The sequence below is a fragment of the Rhinoderma darwinii genome (genome assembly GCF_050947455.1).
Source record: "Rhinoderma darwinii isolate aRhiDar2 chromosome 5 unlocalized genomic scaffold, aRhiDar2.hap1 SUPER_5_unloc_24, whole genome shotgun sequence".
In the NCBI taxonomy this organism is placed as follows: Eukaryota; Metazoa; Chordata; class Amphibia; order Anura; family Rhinodermatidae; genus Rhinoderma; species Rhinoderma darwinii.
The window spans coordinates 351,083-371,595 of NW_027461781.1; the positions used below are offsets into that span (position 1 = coordinate 351,083).

Below are 20,513 nucleotides of genomic sequence, written 5' to 3' on the forward strand. Positions count from 1 at the left end.
AGGTAGGTCCATTGTGGCGGGCAGGCGAGCGGGCGGGCTGCTTTATTGGCTGTTTGCTGTTCCCCTACTCCACTCCACTATTTGACTGTTGTGCTGCAATCAATCAATCAATCAATCAATCAATCAATCAATCAGTGGCTGGCTCAGGTGCAGCTCTTTAACTTACCTAAAAGGGAGGGCGGAGAGAAGACAAGGAAGGTGAATGAGGTGTTCCAATGTGAAATGCCGGAAACACAGAAACACAGACGACACACAACAAGAGGTGGCAATCTATTCATTAATTGCATTTAATCAATGAGCTCATTATCACTCATGCATTGTCCAACAGGTGTTGAAATAATGGGATTAAAAGGGCAGATCCCTTCAGAAAGACAGAAACAATAGCAAAGACAAAAAACACTTTTGGAATCTGCTTTTAGTCAACACATAAGGAAAGGGTGCACCGGTCCTGGAAATACTGCAATACCAGGTCAATGCGTGGAGTGGACAGAGCAAGCTCTATTTCCATCTCCCTGTTCTAAAAATCCATTTAATATATGGTCCCCAGATAGGGGACGTATCAGATATTAAACTGATAAGAACAGATACTACACTTGATCTTAGCCAAAAGGCCGAGAAGCGATAACCCGAACGGGCCGCGCGTTGCCCGAGCCTGCCCGATACTGCTGTTCAGCCCTTGCAGCGATTCAGCCTACTTCTAGGCAATTCCATGGGGCCCTGCAGGCTCACACACTCACAGCTACACGGGAGGTGAATAAAGGCCGGAGAGGAAGCCAGACAGGATTTGCTTCTTTTGCTTGCACCACAATGCAGTGCTGAAAGAGGAGGAATCTACATAAAAACGCCTTCCTGGCAACGCCCAAATGCCCTGCTGCCATGCAGATAAACACTGGCAGCGGCAGCAAGTGCATGCCCACAGCCACCCCTTGTTCCTTCACACCTTGTATCAGCTGTAATCCAGTCCAGTCCAGTGCTGCCTGCTGAGCAGCACTGACCAACACTGCCTGGGCCCAGGCTTTTATCTCTGAGGCCCCATTATGATGTCAGAAAGCTGGCTCTGGAATCCTGAGGGCTCCACTATGACACGTGCAAAGTTCCGTCTGAACTTTATATAAGACGGTGAGGCTCAGTCAGTCACTCAGTGTTGCCTGAGAGGGCAACACTGCAACAGCCGGCCGCCAGGCTGTCTTTTTTTTGCACAGCTAGTTGCCTCCAGGAGGCCACAAGAGGGAGACAAGGGACTGCAAAATGGAAAATAGGCATCCACCAACTTTACAGACAACTTCTCCTTGCTCCTACAACCTCCATCCTTGCACAGTTTGTTATTCTTCTAGGTAACATAGTAACAAATCCAAATTGCTGCTCTCTTTGTAGGCAAGCAAGGCTTTGTTGCAACTGCAATTCTTACTTCTTCTTGAAATGTAGGGAGAAATGTAGGGACGACAGTACATTCCATCACATCCATCTAGTGTACACAGGTAGGTCCATTGTGGCGGGCAGGCGAGCGGGCGGGCTGCTTTATTGGCTGTTTGCTGTTCCCCTACTCCACTCCACTATTTGACTGTTGTGCTGCATCAATCAATCAATCAATCAATCAATCAATCAATCAATCAATCAATCAATCAGTGGCTGGCTCAGGTGCAGCTCTTTAACTTACCTAAAAGGGAGGGCGGAGAGAAGACAAGGAAGGTGAATGAGGTGTTCCAATGTGAAATGCCGGAAACACAGAAACACAGACGACACACAACAAGAGGTGGCAATCTATTCATTAATTGCATTTAATCAATGAGCTCATTATCACTCATGCATTGTCCAACAGGTGTTGAAATAATGGGATTAAAAGGGGAGATCCCTTCAGAAAGACAGAAACAATAGCAAAGACAAAAAACACTTTTGGAATCTGCTTTTAGTCAACACATAAGGAAAGGGTGCACCGGTCCTGGAAATACTGCAATACCAGGTCAATGCGTGGAGTGGACAGAGCAAGCTCTATTTCCATCTCCCTGTTCTAAAAATCCATTTAATATATGGTCCCCAGATAGGGGACGTATCAGATATTAAACTGATAAGAACAGATACTACACTTGATCTTAGCCAAAAGGCCGAGAAGCGATAACCCGAACGGGCCGCGCGTTGCCCGAGCCTGCCCGATACTGCTGTTCAGCCCTTGCAGCGATTCAGCCTACTTCTAGGCAATTCCATGGGGCCCTGCAGGCTCACACACTCACAGCTACACGGGAGGTGAATAAAGGCCGGAGAGGAAGCCAGACAGGATTTGCTTCTTTTGCTTGCACCACAATGCAGTGCTGAAAGAGGAGGAATCTACATAAAAACGCCTTCCTGGCAACGCCCAAATGCCCTGCTGCCATGCAGATAAACACTGGCAGCGGCAGCAAGTGCATGCCCACAGCCACCCCTTGTTCCTTCACACCTTGTATCAGCTGTAATCCAGTCCAGTCCAGTGCTGCCTGCTGAGCAGCACTGACCAACACTGCCTGGGCCCAGGCTTTTATCTCTGAGGCCCCATTATGATGTCAGAAAGCTGGCTCTGGAATCCTGAGGGCTCCACTATGACACGTGCAAAGTTCCGTCTGAACTTTATATAAGACGGTGAGGCTCAGTCAGTCACTCAGTGTTGCCTGAGAGGGCAACACTGCAACAGCCGGCCGCCAGGCTGTCTTTTTTTTGCACAGCTAGTTGCCTCCAGGAGGCCACAAGAGGGAGACAAGGGACTGCAAAATGGAAAATAGGCATCCACCAACTTTACAGACAACTTCTCCTTGCTCCTACAACCTCCATCCTTGCACAGTTTGTTATTCTTCTAGGTAACATAGTAACAAATCCAAATTGCTGCTCTCTTTGTAGGCAAGCAAGGCTTTGTTGCAACTGCAATTCTTACTTCTTCTTGAAATGTAGGGACGACAGTACATTCCATCACATCCATCTAGTGTACACAGGTAGGTCCATTGTGGCGGGCAGGCGAGCGGGCGGGCTGCTTTATTGGCTGTTTGCTGTTCCCCTACTCCACTCCACTATTTGACTGTTGTGCTGCATCAATCAATCAATCAATCAATCAATCAATCAATCAATCAATCAATCAGTGGCTGGCTCAGGTGCAGCTCTTTAACTTACCTAAAAGGGAGGGCGGAGAGAAGACAAGGAAGGTGAATGAGGTGTTCCAATGTGAAATGCCGGAAACACAGAAACACAGACGACACACAACAAGAGGTGGCAATCTATTCATTAATTGCATTTAATCAATGAGCTCATTATCACTCATGCATTGTCCAACAGGTGTTGAAATAATGGGATTAAAAGGGCAGATCCCTTCAGAAAGACAGAAACAATAGCAAAGACAAAAAACACTTTTGGAATCTGCTTTTAGTCAACACATAAGGAAAGGGTGCACCGGTCCTGGAAATACTGCAATACCAGGTCAATGCGTGGAGTGGACAGAGCAAGCTCTATTTCCATCTCCCTGTTCTAAAAATCCATTTAATATATGGTCCCCAGATAGGGGACGTATCAGATATTAAACTGATAAGAACAGATACTACACTTGATCTTAGCCAAAAGGCCGAGAAGCGATAACCCGAACGGGCCGCGCGTTGCCCGAGCCTGCCCGATACTGCTGTTCAGCCCTTGCAGCGATTCAGCCTACTTCTAGGCAATTCCATGGGGCCCTGCAGGCTCACACACTCACAGCTACACGGGAGGTGAATAAAGGCCGGAGAGGAAGCCAGACAGGATTTGCTTCTTTTGCTTGCACCACAATGCAGTGCTGAAAGAGGAGGAATCTACATAAAAACGCCTTCCTGGCAACGCCCAAATGCCCTGCTGCCATGCAGATAAACACTGGCAGCGGCAGCAAGTGCATGCCCACAGCCACCCCTTGTTCCTTCACACCTTGTATCAGCTGTAATCCAGTCCAGTCCAGTGCTGCCTGCTGAGCAGCACTGACCAACACTGCCTGGGCCCAGGCTTTTATCTCTGAGGCCCCATTATGATGTCAGAAAGCTGGCTCTGGAATCCTGAGGGCTCCACTATGACACGTGCAAAGTTCCGTCTGAACTTTATATAAGACGGTGAGGCTCAGTCAGTCACTCAGTGTTGCCTGAGAGGGCAACACTGCAACAGCCGGCTGCCAGGCTGTCTTTTTTTTGCACAGCTAGTTGCCTCCAGGAGGCCACAAGAGGGAGACAAGGGACTGCAAAATGGAAAATAGGCATCCACCAACTTTACAGACAACTTCTCCTTGCTCCTACAACCTCCATCCTTGCACAGTTTGTTATTCTTCTAGGTAACATAGTAACAAATCCAAATTGCTGCTCTCTTTGTAGGCAAGCAAGGCTTTGTTGCAACTGCAATTCTTACTTCTTCTTGAAATGTAGGGACGACAGTACATTCCATCACATCCATCTAGTGTACACAGGTAGGTCCATTGTGGCGGGCAGGCGAGCGGGCGGGCTGCTTTATTGGCTGTTTGCTGTTCCCCTACTCCACTCCACTATTTGACTGTTGTGCTGCATCAATCAATCAATCAATCAATCAATCAATCAATCAATCAATCAATCAGTGGCTGGCTCAGGTGCAGCTCTTTAACTTACCTAAAAGGGAGGGCGGAGAGAAGACAAGGAAGGTGAATGAGGTGTTCCAATGTGAAATGCCGGAAACACAGAAACACAGACGACACACAACAAGAGGTGGCAATCTATTCATTAATTGCATTTAATCAATGAGCTCATTATCACTCATGCATTGTCCAACAGGTGTTGAAATAATGGGATTAAAAGGGGAGATCCCTTCAGAAAGACAGAAACAATAGCAAAGACAAAAAACACTTTTGGAATCTGCTTTTAGTCAACACATAAGGAAAGGGTGCACCGGTCCTGGAAATACTGCAATACCAGGTCAATGCGTGGAGTGGACAGAGCAAGCTCTATTTCCATCTCCCTGTTCTAAAAATCCATTTAATATATGGTCCCCAGATAGGGGACGTATCAGATATTAAACTGATAAGAACAGATACTACACTTGATCTTAGCCAAAAGGCCGAGAAGCGATAACCCGAACGGGCCGCGCGTTGCCCGAGCCTGCCCGATACTGCTGTTCAGCCCTTGCAGCGATTCAGCCTACTTCTAGGCAATTCCATGGGGCCCTGCAGGCTCACACACTCACAGCTACACGGGAGGTGAATAAAGGCCGGAGAGGAAGCCAGACAGGATTTGCTTCTTTTGCTTGCACCACAATGCAGTGCTGAAAGAGGAGGAATCTACATAAAAACGCCTTCCTGGCAACGCCCAAATGCCCTGCTGCCATGCAGATAAACACTGGCAGCGGCAGAAAGTGCATGCCCACAGCCACCCCTTGTTCCTTCACACCTTGTATCAGCTGTAATCCAGTCCAGTCCAGTGCTGCCTGCTGAGCAGCACTGACCAACACTGCCTGGGCCCAGGCTTTTATCTCTGAGGCCCCATTATGATGTCAGAAAGCTGGCTCTGGAATCCTGAGGGCTCCACTATGACACGTGCAAAGTTCCGTCTGAACTTTATATAAGACGGTGAGGCTCAGTCAGTCACTCAGTGTTGCCTGAGAGGGCAACACTGCAACAGCCGGCCGCCAGGCTGTCTTTTTTTTGCACAGCTAGTTGCCTCCAGGAGGCCACAAGAGGGAGACAAGGGACTGCAAAATGGAAAATAGGCATCCACCAACTTTACAGACAACTTCTCCTTGCTCCTACAACCTCCATCCTTGCACAGTTTGTTATTCTTCTAGGTAACATAGTAACAAATCCAAATTGCTGCTCTCTTTGTAGGCAAGCAAGGCTTTGTTGCAACTGCAATTCTTACTTCTTCTTGAAATGTAGGGACGACAGTACATTCCATCACATCCATCTAGTGTACACAGGTAGGTCCATTGTGGCGGGCAGGCGAGCGGGCGGGCTGCTTTATTGGCTGTTTGCTGTTCCCCTACTCCACTCCACTATTTGACTGTTGTGCTGCATCAATCAATCAATCAATCAATCAATCAATCAATCAATCAATCAGTGGCTGGCTCAGGTGCAGCTCTTTAACTTACCTAAAAGGGAGGGCGGAGAGAAGACAAGGAAGGTGAATGAGGTGTTCCAATGTGAAATGCCGGAAACACAGAAACACAGACGACACACAACAAGAGGTGGCAATCTATTCATTAATTGCATTTAATCAATGAGCTCATTATCACTCATGCATTGTCCAACAGGTGTTGAAATAATGGGATTAAAAGGGGAGATCCCTTCAGAAAGACAGAAACAATAGCAAAGACAAAAAACACTTTTGGAATCTGCTTTTAGTCAACACATAAGGAAAGGGTGCACCGGTCCTGGAAATACTGCAATACCAGGTCAATGCGTGGAGTGGACAGAGCAAGCTCTATTTCCATCTCCCTGTTCTAAAAATCCATTTAATATATGGTCCCCAGATAGGGGACATATCAGATATTAAACTGATAAGAACAGATACTACACTTGATCTTAGCCAAAAGGCCGAGAAGCGATAACCCGAACGGGCCGCGCGTTGCCCGAGCCTGCCCGATACTGCTGTTCAGCCCTTGCAGCGATTCAGCCTACTTCTAGGCAATTCCATGGGGCCCTGCAGGCTCACACACTCACAGCTACACGGGAGGTGAATAAAGGCCGGAGAGGAAGCCAGACAGGATTTGCTTCTTTTGCTTGCACCACAATGCAGTGCTGAAAGAGGAGGAATCTACATAAAAACGCCTTCCTGGCAACGCCCAAATGCCCTGCTGCCATGCAGATAAACACTGGCAGCGGCAGCAAGTGCATGCCCACAGCCACCCCTTGTTCCTTCACACCTTGTATCAGCTGTAATCCAGTCCAGTCCAGTGCTGCCTGCTGAGCAGCACTGACCAACACTGCCTGGGCCCAGGCTTTTATCTCTGAGGCCCCATTATGATGTCAGAAAGCTGGCTCTGGAATCCTGAGGGCTCCACTATGACACGTGCAAAGTTCCGTCTGAACTTTATATAAGACGGTGAGGCTCAGTCAGTCACTCAGTGTTGCCTGAGAGGGCAACACTGCAACAGCCGGCCGCCAGGCTGTCTTTTTTTTGCACAGCTAGTTGCCTCCAGGAGGCCACAAGAGGGAGACAAGGGACTGCAAAATGGAAAATAGGCATCCACCAACTTTACAGACAACTTCTCCTTGCTCCTACAACCTCCATCCTTGCACAGTTTGTTATTCTTCTAGGTAACATAGTAACAAATCCAAATTGCTGCTCTCTTTGTAGGCAAGCAAGGCTTTGTTGCAACTGCAATTCTTACTTCTTCTTGAAATGTAGGGACGACAGTACATTCCATCACATCCATCTAGTGTACACAGGTAGGTCCATTGTGGCGGGCAGGCGAGCGGGCGGGCTGCTTTATTGGCTGTTTGCTGTTCCCCTACTCCACTCCACTATTTGACTGTTGTGCTGCATCAATCAATCAATCAATCAATCAATCAATCAATCAATCAATCAATCAATCAATCAGTGGCTGGCTCAGGTGCAGCTCTTTAACTTACCTAAAAGGGAGGGCGGAGAGAAGACAAGGAAGGTGAATGAGGTGTTCCAATGTGAAATGCCGGAAACACAGAAACACAGACGACACACAACAAGAGGTGGCAATCTATTCATTAATTGCATTTAATCAATGAGCTCATTATCACTCATGCATTGTCCAACAGGTGTTGAAATAATGGGATTAAAAGGGGAGATCCCTTCAGAAAGACAGAAACAATAGCAAAGACAAAAAACACTTTTGGAATCTGCTTTTAGTCAACACATAAGGAAAGGGTGCACCGGTCCTGGAAATACTGCAATACCAGGTCAATGCGTGGAGTGGACAGAGCAAGCTCTATTTCCATCTCCCTGTTCTAAAAATCCATTTAATATATGGTCCCCAGATAGGGGACGTATCAGATATTAAACTGATAAGAACAGATACTACACTTGATCTTAGCCAAAAGGCCGAGAAGCGATAACCCGAACGGGCCGCGCGTTGCCCGAGCCTGCCCGATACTGCTGTTCAGCCCTTGCAGCGATTCAGCCTACTTCTAGGCAATTCCATGGGGCCCTGCAGGCTCACACACTCACAGCTACACGGGAGGTGAATAAAGGCCGGAGAGGAAGCCAGACAGGATTTGCTTCTTTTGCTTGCACCACAATGCAGTGCTGAAAGAGGAGGAATCTACATAAAAACGCCTTCCTGGCAACGCCCAAATGCCCTGCTGCCATGCAGATAAACACTGGCAGCGGCAGCAAGTGCATGCCCACAGCCACCCCTTGTTCCTTCACACCTTGTATCAGCTGTAATCCAGTCCAGTCCAGTGCTGCCTGCTGAGCAGCACTGACCAACACTGCCTGGGCCCAGGCTTTTATCTCTGAGGCCCCATTATGATGTCAGAAAGCTGGCTCTGTAATCCTGAGGGCTCCACTATGACACGTGCAAAGTTCCGTCTGAACTTTATATAAGACGGTGAGGCTCAGTCAGTCACTCAGTGTTGCCTGAGAGGGCAACACTGCAACAGCCGGCCGCCAGGCTGTCTTTTTTTTGCACAGCTAGTTGCCTCCAGGAGGCCACAAGAGGGAGACAAGGGACTGCAAAATGGAAAATAGGCATCCACCAACTTTACAGACAACTTCTCCTTGCTCCTACAACCTCCATCCTTGCACAGTTTGTTATTCTTCTAGGTAACATAGTAACAAATCCAAATTGCTGCTCTCTTTGTAGGCAAGCAAGGCTTTGTTGCAACTGCAATTCTTACTTCTTCTTGAAATGTAGGGACGACAGTACATTCCATCACATCCATCTAGTGTACACAGGTAGGTCCATTGTGGCGGGCAGGCGAGCGGGCGGGCTGCTTTATTGGCTGTTTGCTGTTCCCCTACTCCACTCCACTATTTGACTGTTGTGCTGCATCAATCAATCAATCAATCAATCAATCAATCAATCAATCAATCAATCAATCAGTGGCTGGCTCAGGTGCAGCTCTTTAACTTACCTAAAAGGGAGGGCGGAGAGAAGACAAGGAAGGTGAATGAGGTGTTCCAATGTGAAATGCCGGAAACACAGAAACACAGACGACACACAACAAGAGGTGGCAATCTATTCATTAATTGCATTTAATCAATGAGCTCATTATCACTCATGCATTGTCCAACAGGTGTTGAAATAATGGGATTAAAAGGGGAGATCCCTTCAGAAAGACAGAAACAATAGCAAAGACAAAAAACACTTTTGGAATCTGCTTTTAGTCAACACATAAGGAAAGGGTGCACCGGTCCTGGAAATACTGCAATACCAGGTCAATGCGTGGAGTGGACAGAGCAAGCTCTATTTCCATCTCCCTGTTCTAAAAATCCATTTAATATATGGTCCCCAGATAGGGGACGTATCAGATATTAAACTGATAAGAACAGATACTACACTTGATCTTAGCCAAAAGGCCGAGAAGCGATAACCCGAACGGGCCGCGCGTTGCCCGAGCCTGCCCGATACTGCTGTTCAGCCCTTGCAGCGATTCAGCCTACTTCTAGGCAATTCCATGGGGCCCTGCAGGCTCACACACTCACAGCTACACGGGAGGTGAATAAAGGCCGGAGAGGAAGCCAGACAGGATTTGCTTCTTTTGCTTGCACCACAATGCAGTGCTGAAAGAGGAGGAATCTACATAAAAACGCCTTCCTGGCAACGCCCAAATGCCCTGCTGCCATGCAGATAAACACTGGCAGCGGCAGCAAGTGCATGCCCACAGCCACCCCTTGTTCCTTCACACCTTGTATCAGCTGTAATCCAGTCCAGTCCAGTGCTGCCTGCTGAGCAGCACTGACCAACACTGCCTGGGCCCAGGCTTTTATCTCTGAGGCCCCATTATGATGTCAGAAAGCTGGCTCTGGAATCCTGAGGGCTCCACTATGACACGTGCAAAGTTCCGTCTGAACTTTATATAAGACGGTGAGGCTCAGTCAGTCACTCAGTGTTGCCTGAGAGGGCAACACTGCAACAGCCGGCCGCCAGGCTGTCTTTTTTTTGCACAGCTAGTTGCCTCCAGGAGGCCACAAGAGGGAGACAAGGGACTGCAAAATGGAAAATAGGCATCCACCAACTTTACAGACAACTTCTCCTTGCTCCTACAACCTCCATCCTTGCACAGTTTGTTATTCTTCTAGGTAACATAGTAACAAATCCAAATTGCTGCTCTCTTTGTAGGCAAGCAAGGCTTTGTTGCAACTGCAATTCTTACTTCTTCTTGAAGTGTAGGGACGACAGTACATTCCATCACATCCATCTAGTGTACACAGGTAGGTCCATTGTGGCGGGCAGGCGAGCGGGCGGGCTGCTTTATTGGCTGTTTGCTGTTCCCCTACTCCACTCCACTATTTGACTGTTGTGCTGCATCAATCAATCAATCAATCAATCAATCAATCAATCAATCAATCAGTGGCTGGCTCAGGTGCAGCTCTTTAACTTACCTAAAAGGGAGGGCGGAGAGAAGACAAGGAAGGTGAATGAGGTGTTCCAATGTGAAATGCCGGAAACACAGAAACACAGACGACACACAACAAGAGGTGGCAATCTATTCATTAATTGCATTTAATCAATGAGCTCATTATCACTCATGCATTGTCCAACAGGTGTTGAAATAATGGGATTAAAAGGGGAGATCCCTTCAGAAAGACAGAAACAATAGCAAAGACAAAAAACACTTTTGGAATCTGCTTTTAGTCAACACATAAGGAAAGGGTGCACCGGTCCTGGAAATACTGCAATACCAGGTCAATGCGTGGAGTGGACAGAGCAAGCTCTATTTCCATCTCCCTGTTCTAAAAATCCATTTAATATATGGTCCCCAGATAGGGGACGTATCAGATATTAAACTGATAAGAACAGATACTACACTTGATCTTAGCCAAAAGGCCGAGAAGCGATAACCCGAACGGGCCGCGCGTTGCCCGAGCCTGCCCGATACTGCTGTTCAGCCCTTGCAGCGATTCAGCCTACTTCTAGGCAATTCCATGGGGCCCTGCAGGCTCACACACTCACAGCTACACGGGAGGTGAATAAAGGCCGGAGAGGAAGCCAGACAGGATTTGCTTCTTTTGCTTGCACCACAATGCAGTGCTGAAAGAGGAGGAATCTACATAAAAACGCCTTCCTGGCAACGCCCAAATGCCCTGCTGCCATGCAGATAAACACTGGCAGCGGCAGCAAGTGCATGCCCACAGCCACCCCTTGTTCCTTCACACCTTGTATCAGCTGTAATCCAGTCCAGTCCAGTGCTGCCTGCTGAGCAGCACTGACCAACACTGCCTGGGCCCAGGCTTTTATCTCTGAGGCCCCATTATGATGTGAGAAAGCTGGCTCTGGAATCCTGAGGGCTCCACTATGACACGTGCAAAGTTCCGTCTGAACTTTATATAAGACGGTGAGGCTCAGTCAGTCACTCAGTGTTGCCTGAGAGGGCAACACTGCAACAGCCGGCCGCCAGGCTGTCTTTTTTTTGCACAGCTAGTTGCCTCCAGGAGGCCACAAGAGGGAGACAAGGGACTGCAAAATGGAAAATAGGCATCCACCAACTTTACAGACAACTTCTCCTTGCTCCTACAACCTCCATCCTTGCACAGTTTGTTATTCTTCTAGGTAACATAGTAACAAATCCAAATTGCTGCTCTCTTTGTAGGCAAGCAAGGCTTTGTTGCAACTGCAATTCTTACTTCTTCTTGAAATGTAGGGACGACAGTACATTCCATCACATCCATCTAGTGTACACAGGTAGGTCCATTGTGGCGGGCAGGCGAGCGGGCGGGCTGCTTTATTGGCTGTTTGCTGTTCCCCTACTCCACTCCACTATTTGACTGTTGTGCTGCATCAATCAATCAATCAATCAATCAATCAATCAATCAATCAATCAATCAATCAGTGGCTGGCTCAGGTGCAGCTCTTTAACTTACCTAAAAGGGAGGGCGGAGAGAAGACAAGGAAGGTGAATGAGGTGTTCCAATGTGAAATGCCGGAAACACAGAAACACAGACGACACACAACAAGAGGTGGCAATCTATTCATTAATTGCATTTAATCAATGAGCTCATTATCACTCATGCATTGTCCAACAGGTGTTGAAATAATGGGATTAAAAGGGGAGATCCCTTCAGAAAGACAGAAACAATAGCAAAGACAAAAAACACTTTTGGAATCTGCTTTTAGTCAACACATAAGGAAAGGGTGCACCGGTCCTGGAAATACTGCAATACCAGGTCAATGCGTGGAGTGGACAGAGCAAGCTCTATTTCCATCTCCCTGTTCTAAAAATCCATTTAATATATGGTCCCCAGATAGGGGACGTATCAGATATTAAACTGATAAGAACAGATACTACACTTGATCTTAGCCAAAAGGCCGAGAAGCGATAACCCGAACGGGCCGCGCGTTGCCCGAGCCTGCCCGATACTGCTGTTCAGCCCTTGCAGCGATTCAGCCTACTTCTAGGCAATTCCATGGGGCCCTGCAGGCTCACACACTCACAGCTACACGGGAGGTGAATAAAGGCCGGAGAGGAAGCCAGACAGGATTTGCTTCTTTTGCTTGCACCACAATGCAGTGCTGAAAGAGGAGGAATCTACATAAAAACGCCTTCCTGGCAACGCCCAAATGCCCTGCTGCCATGCAGATAAACACTGGCAGCGGCAGCAAGTGCATGCCCACAGCCACCCCTTGTTCCTTCACACCTTGTATCAGCTGTAATCCAGTCCAGTCCAGTGCTGCCTGCTGAGCAGCACTGACCAACACTGCCTGGGCCCAGGCTTTTATCTCTGAGGCCCCATTATGATGTCAGAAAGCTGGCTCTGGAATCCTGAGGGCTCCACTATGACACGTGCAAAGTTCCGTCTGAACTTTATATAAGACGGTGAGGCTCAGTCAGTCACTCAGTGTTGCCTGAGAGGGCAACACTGCAACAGCCGGCCGCCAGGCTGTCTTTTTTTTGCACAGCTAGTTGCCTCCAGGAGGCCACAAGAGGGAGACAAGGGACTGCAAAATGGAAAATAGGCATCCACCAACTTTACAGACAACTTCTCCTTGCTCCTACAACCTCCATCCTTGCACAGTTTGTTATTCTTCTAGGTAACATAGTAACAAATCCAAATTGCTGCTCTCTTTGTAGGCAAGCAAGGCTTTGTTGCAACTGCAATTCTTACTTCTTCTTGAAATGTAGGGACGACAGTACATTCCATCACATCCATCTAGTGTACACAGGTAGGTCCATTGTGGCGGGCAGGCGAGCGGGCGGGCTGCTTTATTGGCTGTTTGCTGTTCCCCTACTCCACTCCACTATTTGACTGTTGTGCTGCATCAATCAATCAATCAATCAATCAATCAATCAATCAATCAATCAATCAGTGGCTGGCTCAGGTGCAGCTCTTTAACTTACCTAAAAGGGAGGGCGGAGAGAAGACAAGGAAGGTGAATGAGGTGTTCCAATGTGAAATGCCGGAAACACAGAAACACAGACGACACACAACAAGAGGTGGCAATCTATTCATTAATTGCATTTAATCAATGAGCTCATTATCACTCATGCATTGTCCAACAGGTGTTGAAATAATGGGATTAAAAGGGGAGATCCCTTCAGAAAGACAGAAACAATAGCAAAGACAAAAAACACTTTTGGAATCTGCTTTTAGTCAACACATAAGGAAAGGGTGCACCGGTCCTGGAAATACTGCAATACCAGGTCAATGCGTGGAGTGGACAGAGCAAGCTCTATTTCCATCTCCCTGTTCTAAAAATCCATTTAATATATGGTCCCCAGATAGGGGACGTATCAGATATTAAACTGATAAGAACAGATACTACACTTGATCTTAGCCAAAAGGCCGAGAAGCGATAACCCGAACGGGCCGCGCGTTGCCCGAGCCTGCCCGATACTGCTGTTCAGCCCTTGCAGCGATTCAGCCTACTTCTAGGCAATTCCATGGGGCCCTGCAGGCTCACACACTCACAGCTACACGGGAGGTGAATAAAGGCCGGAGAGGAAGCCAGACAGGATTTGCTTCTTTTGCTTGCACCACAATGCAGTGCTGAAAGAGGAGGAATCTACATAAAAACGCCTTCCTGGCAACGCCCAAATGCCCTGCTGCCATGCAGATAAACACTGGCAGCGGCAGCAAGTGCATGCCCACAGCCACCCCTTGTTCCTTCACACCTTGTATCAGCTGTAATCCAGTCCAGTCCAGTGCTGCCTGCTGAGCAGCACTGACCAACACTGCCTGGGCCCAGGCTTTTATCTCTGAGGCCCCATTATGATGTCAGAAAGCTGGCTCTGGAATCCTGAGGGCTCCACTATGACACGTGCAAAGTTCCGTCTGAACTTTATATAAGACGGTGAGGCTCAGTCAGTCACTCAGTGTTGCCTGAGAGGGCAACACTGCAACAGCCGGCCGCCAGGCTGTCTTTTTTTTGCACAGCTAGTTGCCTCCAGGAGGCCACAAGAGGGAGACAAGGGACTGCAAAATGGAAAATAGGCATCCACCAACTTTACAGACAACTTCTCCTTGCTCCTACAACCTCCATCCTTGCACAGTTTGTTATTCTTCTAGGTAACATAGTAACAAATCCAAATTGCTGCTCTCTTTGTAGGCAAGCAAGGCTTTGTTGCAACTGCAATTCTTACTTCTTCTTGAAATGTAGGGACGACAGTACATTCCATCACATCCATCTAGTGTACACAGGTAGGTCCATTGTGGCGGGCAGGCGAGCGGGCGGGCTGCTTTATTGGCTGTTTGCTGTTCCCCTACTCCACTCCACTATTTGACTGTTGTGCTGCATCAATCAATCAATCAATCAATCAATCAATCAATCAATCAATCAGTGGCTGGCTCAGGTGCAGCTCTTTAACTTACCTAAAAGGGAGGGCGGAGAGAAGACAAGGAAGGTGAATGAGGTGTTCCAATGTGAAATGCCGGAAACACAGAAACACAGACGACACACAACAAGAGGTGGCAATCTATTCATTAATTGCATTTAATCAATGAGCTCATTATCACTCATGCATTGTCCAACAGGTGTTGAAATAATGGGATTAAAAGGGGAGATCCCTTCAGATAGACAGAAACAATAGCAAAGACAAAAAACACTTTTGGAATCTGCTTTTAGTCAACACATAAGGAAAGGGTGCACCGGTCCTGGAAATACTGCAATACCAGGTCAATGCGTGGAGTGGACAGAGCAAGCTCTATTTCCATCCCCCTGTTCTAAAAATCCATTTAATATATGGTCCCCAGATAGGGGACGTATCAGATATTAAACTGATAAGAACAGATACTACACTTGATCTTAGCCAAAAGGCCGAGAAGCGATAACCCGAACGGGCCGCACGTTGCCCGAGCCTGCCCGATACTGCTGTTCAGCCCTTGCAGCGATTCAGCCTACTTCTAGGCAATTCCATGGGGCCCTGCAGGCTCACACACTCACAGCTACACGGGAGGTGAATAAAGGCCGGAGAGGAAGCCAGACAGGATTTGCTTCTTTTGCTTGCACCACAATGCAGTGCTGAAAGAGGAGGAATCTACATAAAAACGCCTTCCTGGCAACGCCCAAATGCCCTGCTGCCATGCAGATAAACACTGGCAGCGGCAGCAAGTGCATGCCCACAGCCACCCCTTGTTCCTTCACACCTTGTATCAGCTGTAATCCAGTCCAGTCCAGTGCTGCCTGCTGAGCAGCACTGACCAACACTGCCTGGGCCCAGGCTTTTATCTCTGAGGCCCCATTATGATGTCAGAAAGCTGGCTCTGGAATCCTGAGGGCTCCACTATGACACGTGCAAAGTTCCGTCTGAACTTTATATAAGACGGTGAGGCTCAGTCAGTCACTCAGTGTTGCCTGAGAGGGCAACACTGCAACAGCCGGCCGCCAGGCTGTCTTTTTTTTGCACAGCTAGTTGCCTCCAGGAGGCCACAAGAGGGAGACAAGGGACTGCAAAATGGAAAATAGGCATCCACCAACTTTACAGACAACTTCTCCTTGCTCCTACAACCTCCATCCTTGCACAGTTTGTTATTCTTCTAGGTAACATAGTAACAAATCCAAATTGCTGCTCTCTTTGTAGGCAAGCAAGGCTTTGTTGCAACTGCAATTCTTACTTCTTCTTGAAATGTAGGGACGACAGTACATTCCATCACATCCATCTAGTGTACACAGGTAGGTCCATTGTGGCGGGCAGGCGAGCGGGCGGGCTGCTTTATTGGCTGTTTGCTGTTCCCCTACTCCACTCCACTATTTGACTGTTGTGCTGCATCAATCAATCAATCAATCAATCAATCAATCAATCAATCAATCAATCAATCAGTGGCTGGCTCAGGTGCAGCTCTTTAACTTACCTAAAAGGGAGGGCGGAGAGAAGACAAGGAAGGTGAATGAGGTGTTCCAATGTGAAATGCCGGAAACACAGAAACACAGACGACACACAACAAGAGGTGGCAATCTATTCATTAATTGCATTTAATCAATGAGCTCATTATCACTCATGCATTGTCCAACAGGTGTTGAAATAATGGGATTAAAAGGGGAGATCCCTTCAGAAAGACAGAAACAATAGCAAAGACAAAAAACACTTTTGGAATCTGCTTTTAGTCAACACATAAGGAAAGGGTGCACCGGTCCTGGAAATACTGCAATACCAGGTCAATGCGTGGAGTGGACAGAGCAAGCTCTATTTCCATCTCCCTGTTCTAAAAATCCATTTAATATATGGTCCCCAGATAGGGGACGTATCAGATATTAAACTGATAAGAACAGATACTACACTTGATCTTAGCCAAAAGGCCGAGAAGCGATAACCCGAACGGGCCGCGCGTTGCCCGAGCCTGCCCGATACTGCTGTTCAGCCCTTGCAGCGATTCAGCCTACTTCTAGGCAATTCCATGGGGCCCTGCAGGCTCACACACTCACAGCTACACGGGAGGTGAATAAAGGCCGGAGAGGAAGCCAGACAGGATTTGCTTCTTTTGCTTGCACCACAATGCAGTGCTGAAAGAGGAGGAATCTACATAAAAACGCCTTCCTGGCAACGCCCAAATGCCCTGCTGCCATGCAGATAAACACTGGCAGCGGCAGCAAGTGCATGCCCACAGCCACCCCTTGTTCCTTCACACCTTGTATCAGCTGTAATCCAGTCCAGTCCAGTGCTGCCTGCTGAGCAGCACTGACCAACACTGCCTGGGCCCAGGCTTTTATCTCTGAGGCCCCATTATGATGTCAGAAAGCTGGCTCTGGAATCCTGAGGGCTCCACTATGACACGTGCAAAGTTCCGTCTGAACTTTATATAAGACGGTGAGGCTCAGTCAGTCACTCAGTGTTGCCTGAGAGGGCAACACTGCAACAGCCGGCCGCCAGGCTGTCTTTTTTTTGCACAGCTAGTTGCCTCCAGGAGGCCACAAGAGGGAGACAAGGGACTGCAAAATGGAAAATAGGCATCCACCAACTTTACAGACAACTTCTCCTTGCTCCTACAACCTCCATCCTTGCACAGTTTGTTATTCTTCTAGGTAACATAGTAACAAATCCAAATTGCTGCTCTCTTTGTAGGCAAGCAAGGCTTTGTTGCAACTGCAATTCTTACTTCTTCTTGAAATGTAGGGACGACAGTACATTCCATCACATCCATCTAGTGTACACAGGTAGGTCCATTGTGGCGGGCAGGCGAGCGGGCGGGCTGCTTTATTGGCTGTTTGCTGTTCCCCTACTCCACTCCACTATTTGACTGTTGTGCTGCATCAATCAATCAATCAATCAATCAATCAGTGGCTGGCTCAGGTGCAGCTCTTTAACTTACCTAAAAGGGAGGGCGGAGAGAAGACAAGGAAGGTGAATGAGGTGTTCCAATGTGAAATGCCGGAAACACAGAAACACAGACGACACACAACAAGAGGTGGCAATCTATTCATTAATTGCATTTAATCAATGAGCTCATTATCACTCGTGCATTGTCCAACAGGTGTTGAAATAATGGGATTAAAAGGGGAGATCCCTTCAGAAAGACAGAAACAATAGCAAAGACAAAAAACACTTTTGGAATCTGCTTTTAGTCAACACATAAGGAAAGGGTGCACCGGTCCTGGAAATACTGCAATACCAGGTCAATGCGTGGAGTGGACAGAGCAAGCTCTATTTCCATCTCCCTGTTCTAAAAATCCATTTAATATATGGTCCCCAGATAGGGGACGTATCAGATATTAAACTGATAAGAACAGATACTACACTTGATCTTAGCCAAAAGGCCGAGAAGCGATAACCCGAACGGGCCGCGCGTTGCCCGAGCCTGCCCGATACTGCTGTTCAGCCCTTGCAGCGATTCAGCCTACTTCTAGGCAATTCCATGGGGCCCTGCAGGCTCACACACTCACAGCTACACGGGAGGTGAATAAAGGCCGGAGAGGAAGCCAGACAGGATTTGCTTCTTTTGCTTGCACCACAATGCAGTGCTGAAAGAGGAGGAATCTACATAAAAACGCCTTCCTGGCAACGCCCAAATGCCCTGCTGCCATGCAGATAAACACTGGCAGCGGCAGCAAGTGCATGCCCACAGCCACCCCTTGTTCCTTCACACCTTGTATCAGCTGTAATCCAGTCCAGTCCAGTGCTGCCTGCTGAGCAGCACTGACCAACACTGCCTGGGCCCAGGCTTTTATCTCTGAGGCCCCATTATGATGTCAGAAAGCTGGCTCTGGAATCCTGAGGGCTCCACTATGACACGTGCAAAGTTCCGTCTGAACTTTATATAAGACGGTGAGGCTCAGTCAGTCACTCAGTGTTGCCTGAGAGGGCAACACTGCAACAGCCGGCCGCCAGGCTGTCTTTTTTTTGCACAGCTAGTTGCCTCCAGGAGGCCACAAGAGGGAGACAAGGGACTGCAAAATGGAAAATAGGCATCCACCAACTTTACAGACAACTTCTCCTTGCTCCTACAACCTCCATCCTTGCACAGTTTGTTATTCTTCTAGGTAACATAGTAACAAATCCAAATTGCTGCTCTCTTTGTAGGCAAGCAAGGCTTTGTTGCAACTGCAATTCTTACTTCTTCTTGAAATGTAGGGACGACAGTACATTCCATCACATCCATCTAGTGTACACAGGTAGGTCCATTGTGGCGGGCAGGCGAGCGGGCGGGCTGCTTTATTGGCTGTTTGCTGTTCCCCTACTCCACTCCACTATTTGACTGTTGTGCTGCATCAATCAATCAATCAATCAATCAATCAATCAATCAATCAGTGGCTGGCTCAGGTGCAGCTCTTTAACTTACCTAAAAGGGAGGGCGGAGAGAAGACAAGGAAGGTGAATGAGGTGTTCCAATGTGAAATGCCGGAAACACAGAAACACAGACGACACACAACAAGAGGTGGCAATCTATTCATTAATTGCATTTAATCAATGAGCTCATTATCACTCATGCATTGTCCAACAGGTGTTGAAATAATGGGATTAAAAGGGGAGATCCCTTCAGAAAGACAGAAACAATAGCAAAGACAAAAAACACTTTTGGAATCTGCTTTTAGTCAACACATAAGGAAAGGGTGCACCGGTCCTGGAAATACTGCAATACCAGGTCAATGCGTGGAGTGGACAGAGCAAGCTCTATTTCCATCCCCCTGTTCTAAAAATCCATTTAATATATGGTCCCCAGATAGGGGACGTATCAGATATTAAACTGATAAGAACAGATACTACACTTGATCTTAGCCAAAAGGCCGAGAAGCGATAACCCGAACGGGCCGCACGTTGCCCGAGCCTGCCCGATACTGCTGTTCAGCCCTTGCAGCGATTCAGCCTACTTCTAGGCAATTCCATGGGGCCCTGCAGGCTCACACACTCACAGCTACACGGGAGGTGAATAAAGGCCGGAGAGGAAGCCAGACAGGATTTGCTTCTTTTGCTTGCACCACAATGCAGTGCTGAAAGAGGAGGAATCTACATAAAAACGCCTTCCTGGCAACGCCCAAATGCCCTGCTGCCATGCAGATAAACACTGGCAGCGGCAGCAAGTGCATGCCCACAGCCACCCCTTGTTCCTTCACACCTTGTATCAGCTGTAATCCAGTCCAGTCCAGTGCTGCCTGCTGAGCAGCACTGACCAACACTGCCTGGGCCCAGGCTTTTATCTCTGAGGCCCCATTATGATGTCAGAAAGCTGGCTCTGGAATCCTGAGGGCTCCACTATGACACGTGCAAAGTTCCGTCTGAACTTTATATAAGACGGTGAGGCTCAGTCAGTCACTCAGTGTTGCCTGAGAGGGCAACACTGCAACAGCCGGCCGCCAGGCTGTCTTTTTTTTGCACAGCTAGTTGCCTCCAGGAGGCCACAAGAGGGAGACAAGGGACTGCAAAATGGAAAATAGGCATCCACCAACTTTACAGACAACTTCTCCTTGCTCCTACAACCTCCATCCTTGCACAGTTTGTTATTCTTCTAGGTAACATA

The 20,513-nt window shown here is 47.9% G+C and overlaps 14 non-coding genes across 14 annotated transcripts; all 14 read right to left on the reverse strand.

Moving 5' to 3' along the window:
• Window positions 1-432: 432 nt before the first annotated feature.
• LOC142687758 (U2 spliceosomal RNA) lies at window positions 433-623 on the reverse strand. The gene has a single exon (XR_012856953.1). It is a non-coding gene; the product is annotated as a U2 spliceosomal RNA (small nuclear RNA).
• Window positions 624-1,923: 1,300 nt separating this feature from the next.
• LOC142687759 (U2 spliceosomal RNA) lies at window positions 1,924-2,114 on the reverse strand. The gene has a single exon (XR_012856954.1). It is a non-coding gene; the product is annotated as a U2 spliceosomal RNA (small nuclear RNA).
• Window positions 2,115-3,398: 1,284 nt separating this feature from the next.
• LOC142687760 (U2 spliceosomal RNA) lies at window positions 3,399-3,589 on the reverse strand. The gene has a single exon (XR_012856955.1). It is a non-coding gene; the product is annotated as a U2 spliceosomal RNA (small nuclear RNA).
• Window positions 3,590-4,873: 1,284 nt separating this feature from the next.
• On the reverse strand, window positions 4,874-5,064 carry LOC142687761 (U2 spliceosomal RNA). Its single transcript, XR_012856956.1, has one exon. It is a non-coding gene; the product is annotated as a U2 spliceosomal RNA (small nuclear RNA).
• Window positions 5,065-6,344: 1,280 nt separating this feature from the next.
• Window positions 6,345-6,535, reverse strand: LOC142687555 (U2 spliceosomal RNA). Its single transcript, XR_012856769.1, has one exon. It is a non-coding gene; the product is annotated as a U2 spliceosomal RNA (small nuclear RNA).
• Window positions 6,536-7,827: 1,292 nt separating this feature from the next.
• LOC142687762 (U2 spliceosomal RNA) lies at window positions 7,828-8,018 on the reverse strand. Its single transcript, XR_012856957.1, has one exon. It is a non-coding gene; the product is annotated as a U2 spliceosomal RNA (small nuclear RNA).
• Window positions 8,019-9,306: 1,288 nt separating this feature from the next.
• On the reverse strand, window positions 9,307-9,497 carry LOC142687763 (U2 spliceosomal RNA). Its single transcript, XR_012856958.1, has one exon. It is a non-coding gene; the product is annotated as a U2 spliceosomal RNA (small nuclear RNA).
• Window positions 9,498-10,777: 1,280 nt separating this feature from the next.
• On the reverse strand, window positions 10,778-10,968 carry LOC142687764 (U2 spliceosomal RNA). The gene has a single exon (XR_012856959.1). It is a non-coding gene; the product is annotated as a U2 spliceosomal RNA (small nuclear RNA).
• Window positions 10,969-12,256: 1,288 nt separating this feature from the next.
• On the reverse strand, window positions 12,257-12,447 carry LOC142687766 (U2 spliceosomal RNA). Its single transcript, XR_012856960.1, has one exon. It is a non-coding gene; the product is annotated as a U2 spliceosomal RNA (small nuclear RNA).
• Window positions 12,448-13,731: 1,284 nt separating this feature from the next.
• On the reverse strand, window positions 13,732-13,922 carry LOC142687767 (U2 spliceosomal RNA). The gene has a single exon (XR_012856961.1). It is a non-coding gene; the product is annotated as a U2 spliceosomal RNA (small nuclear RNA).
• A 1,280-nt stretch (window positions 13,923-15,202) lies between these two features.
• On the reverse strand, window positions 15,203-15,393 carry LOC142688011 (U2 spliceosomal RNA). Its single transcript, XR_012857182.1, has one exon. It is a non-coding gene; the product is annotated as a U2 spliceosomal RNA (small nuclear RNA).
• Window positions 15,394-16,681: 1,288 nt separating this feature from the next.
• LOC142687768 (U2 spliceosomal RNA) lies at window positions 16,682-16,872 on the reverse strand. Its single transcript, XR_012856962.1, has one exon. It is a non-coding gene; the product is annotated as a U2 spliceosomal RNA (small nuclear RNA).
• Window positions 16,873-18,136: 1,264 nt separating this feature from the next.
• Window positions 18,137-18,327, reverse strand: LOC142687770 (U2 spliceosomal RNA). Its single transcript, XR_012856964.1, has one exon. It is a non-coding gene; the product is annotated as a U2 spliceosomal RNA (small nuclear RNA).
• A 1,276-nt stretch (window positions 18,328-19,603) lies between these two features.
• On the reverse strand, window positions 19,604-19,794 carry LOC142688012 (U2 spliceosomal RNA). Its single transcript, XR_012857183.1, has one exon. It is a non-coding gene; the product is annotated as a U2 spliceosomal RNA (small nuclear RNA).
• Between the last annotated feature and the right edge of the window lie 719 nt (window positions 19,795-20,513).